Source organism: Vulpes vulpes, unplaced genomic scaffold, assembly GCF_048418805.1.
Source record: "Vulpes vulpes isolate BD-2025 unplaced genomic scaffold, VulVul3 u000000899, whole genome shotgun sequence".
Classification (NCBI taxonomy): Eukaryota; Metazoa; Chordata; class Mammalia; order Carnivora; family Canidae; genus Vulpes; species Vulpes vulpes.
Window position 1 is genome coordinate 5861290 of NW_027325780.1, and position 3929 is coordinate 5865218.

Consider the following 3929-nt stretch of genomic DNA (forward strand, 5'->3'; position numbering starts at 1 on the left):
CGTGGGGTGTGGCGCGCTCTCCCTGGGCGCAAGTGGTCTGTTAGTGTCCCTGGGAGTCTGAGGTCATCCCCGCCCTCCTGGGATCCTGCGCTAACTCCCTGAGAGCGCCTTCCTGTCCGGGAAGAATGGTGAAACTCCTGCTTCTCCAGGCTGGGCTCTCCTGTCCTGGGGACACTTTTCCAGTGTGGCTGCACCAGTTTGCATTCTCACCAACAATGCAACATTTCTTGTTGGCAGCGGACTATGTCCGGAGCAAGGACTTTCGGGACTACCTCATGAGTACGCATTTCTGGGGCCCTGTAGCCAACTGGGGTCTTCCCATTGCTGCCATCAATGACATGAAAAGTCTCCAGAGATTATCAGTGGGCGGATGACATTTGCCCTCTGTTGTTACTCCTTGACATTCATGAGATTTGCCTACAAGGTCCAGCCTCGAAACTGGCTTCTGTTTGCATGCTATGCCACAAATGAAGTAGCCCAGCTCATTCAGGGAGGATGCCTTATCAAACATGAGATGAGTAAAAAGGCATCAGCATAACAGCGGAAAATGGGCAACCAGGTGTTTGAAGGGACAGCATTAGCGCTGCTGCTGAGTCACAGATTACATCCTCAGAATAGTCTTGCTAAGGAAAATAAGCTGAATGCTATTTTTACTAACCAATTTTTCTAGAAATAGCTAAGAGTCCCTAAGCCAACTCTCTGCTGCCTTACACATACCAAGTATTTTACTACTCTTCATAAAGAGTAGCTCAAAATATGCAATTTAATAATTCCCAATGATGGTTTTATTTGCAGTAATATGTATATTACTTGCTAGAATTTACTTAATAAAAAATTGGATAAAAATTGTAATTATTAGCCCTTAAATACTCAGAACCTTTAACTCTTTAATGACCGTGAGACCACCGACAGCTGGCCATACTTACACTGTCATCGACAGTTTTATTTTTTAACCATTTAACTTTCTTTACTGAAAACCAATATTCAAGAAAGATGAACCCTCAATGCATCCTCTTATACTGACCAACGTAGCTAACTACAAATGAAGTCAATGGTGTACCCCCTTAGCATGCTGTGCTATGTGTCAAGAAAACAAGCCCTCCCCCGCCCTGAGCCCTGGCCCCCTGGCAAACACAGATAAATGATTGTGCACTGGGGATCCCTGGGTGGCGCAGCGGTTTAGCGCTTGCCTTTGGCCCAGGGCGCGATCCCGGAGAGCCGGGATCGAATCCCACGTCGGGCTCCCGGTGCATGGAGCCTGCTTCTCCCTCTGCCTATGTCTCTGCCTGTGTGTGTGTGTGTGTGTGTGTGTGTGTGTGTGTGTGTGTGTGACTATCATAAATAAATAAAATTAAAAAAAAATGATTGTGCACTGCGCGACGATACCATTAGGTGAGAGCTTTGGTTCATGCAGTCGGCTGCCAGAGGTCGCACTGAAACCCCGCAGCCCCGGCACCCACAGTCGGTGGCGGTCAGCCGTGCTCCTTCCACAACACCAGATGAATACTGTGGTCGGGCATGCTGATGGCGAAGACCAGGCCCGTGTCATTGTGCCCATCCAGTCCATTGAGCCAGGACACTTCGCCGCCAGGAAGCTCGAGCCTCTCTTTGATTTCTGGTACTCTGGCAGGGGCCAGCGGCCTTGTTCATTTTAGCCATTCTGCCAGATGTGAGGTGGTATCTCATTGTGGGTTTTGTTTTGTTTTGTAATTTCCTGATACTGATGTGGAGCATTTTTTATCATGTGTCTGTTCTCCACGTGTAGGATTTTTTGGAGAAATATCTGTTCATGTCTTCCACCCATTCCTTCACTGGATACTTGTTTTGAGTGTAGACTTCCATAAGTTCTTTATAGATCTTAGATACTAGCCTTTTGTCTCCTATGTCATTTGCAAATGCCTTCTCCCATTTTGTAGGTTGCTTCTTAGTTTTATGGACTTTTTCCTTTGCTTTTGAACTTGATGAAGTCCCAGTAGTTCAGTTTTGCTCTTGTTTCCCTTGCTTTTATAGACATGTCTTGCATAAGTCACTATGGCCAAGGTCAAAGAGGTTGTTGCCTGTGTTTTTCTGTAGGATCGTGATGGATTCCTATTTCACCTTTAGGTCTTTCATCCATTTTGAGTTTATCTTTGTGTGTGGTGTAAGAGAATGGTCCAGTTGAGTTCTTCTGCATGTGGCTGTCCAATTTGTTGAAGAGACTGTTGTTTTTCCAGTGGATATTCTTTTCTGCTTTGTCAAAGATTAGTTGACCATAGAGTTGAGGGTCCATTTCTGAGTTCTCTATTCCATTCCTTGATCAATGTGTCTGTTTTTGTGCCAGTACAATAACATTTTGATGATGACAGCTTTGTCTATGACATACAGAAAAAAACCTTAGACAAAATACAGCCTGAAGTCCAGACATTGTGATATAACCTGCTTTTGATTTCTTTTTCAACATTCTTATGGCTAATTGGGGTCTTTTCTGGTTCTATGCAAATCTTAGAGTTATTTATTTATGCTCTGTGAAAAATGTCAAGGGTATTTTGATAGGAACTACTCCAAAAGTGAACATGGCCCTGGGTAGCATGGACATTTTCACAATATTGATTGTTCAAATACATGAACATGTAATGTTAATGCATCTGTTTGCTCTTCCACAATTTCTTTCATAGGTGTTCTGTAGTTTTTAGTTACAGATCCTTTACTTCTTTCATTATGTTTATTCCTAGGTATTTTATGATTTCTGGTGCAATTTTAAGTACGATCAACCCTTAAATTCTCTTTCTTCTCTATCATATTTAGTGTCTATAAATACAACTGATTTCTGTTCATTGATTTTTTTATCCTGCCACATTGCTGATTTACTGTACACGTCCTAGCAAATTTGGAAACTCTTGTGTTTTCCACATAACGTGTCATGTCATCTGAGACAAGTGGGATTTTGACTTCTTCTTTGCCAGTTTGAATGGCTTTTATTTCTTCTTATTTTCTGATTGATGAGGCTAGTAATTCTATTACTCTGTTGAAGAATGGTGGTGAGAGTGGGCATTCTTGTTGTGTTCCTCACCTTAGTGGAAAGGCTGTCAGTTTTTCCCATTGTGAATGATATTACCATGGGTTTCGTAGATGGTTTTTATGGTGTTAGGTCTATTCCCCCAATCACTACCCTGTGGAGAGTTTTAATCAAGAAAAGGATGCTGCATTTTGTCTAAGGTTTTTTTCTCCACCAATTGAGAAGATCATAGGATTCAGGCCCTTTCCTTTATTAATGTGATCTATCACCCTGATTGACTTACAAATGTTGAACCACCCTTGCAGTCCAGGATTCAATCCCACATGGTCATGGTGAATAATCCTTTTGATGTACTGTTGGATTCCCTTAGTTAGTATATTGGTGATAATTCTGGCATCCATGTTCATCAGGTATATTGGTCTGTAGTTCTCCTGTTTGGTGGGATCTTTGTCTTTGGGATCAAGGTAATGCTGACTTCATAGAATGAGTTTGGAAGTTTTCCTTGCATTTCCTTGCTCTATTTGAAAGAGCTTCAATAGCTTAAGTATTATTTCTTATTCAAACTTTTAGTTGAATTCTCTGGGAGGCATTCAGCCCTGGACTGTTGGTTTCTGGGAAGATATTGATGACTGCTTCAATTACTTTACTAGTTATGGATCTGTTCAGGTTTTCAATTTCTTCCTGTATCTGTTCTCATAGTTTATAAATTTCCAGAAAAGCATCCATTTTTTGCAGATTACCTAATTTGGGGGCAATTAATTGCTCACAAAATTCTTTATAATTGCTGGCATTTATTTGGAGTTGGTTGTGATCTGCCTCTTTCATTTATAATTTTATTTGTTTGGATTCTTTATCTTTTCCTTGATAAGTCCTATGAGAGTTTTCTCAATCTCATGAATTCTTCCTATGCAGAGGCCAGCTTGCCCTAGTGCTG

General features: G+C 41.7%; 1 pseudogene; it reads left to right on the top strand.

The window, feature by feature from the left end:
- Positions 1-215: 215 nt before the first annotated feature.
- LOC112912740 (mitochondrial pyruvate carrier 1 pseudogene) lies at positions 216-852 on the top strand (annotated as a pseudogene).
- Positions 853-3929: the final 3077 nt, after the last annotated feature.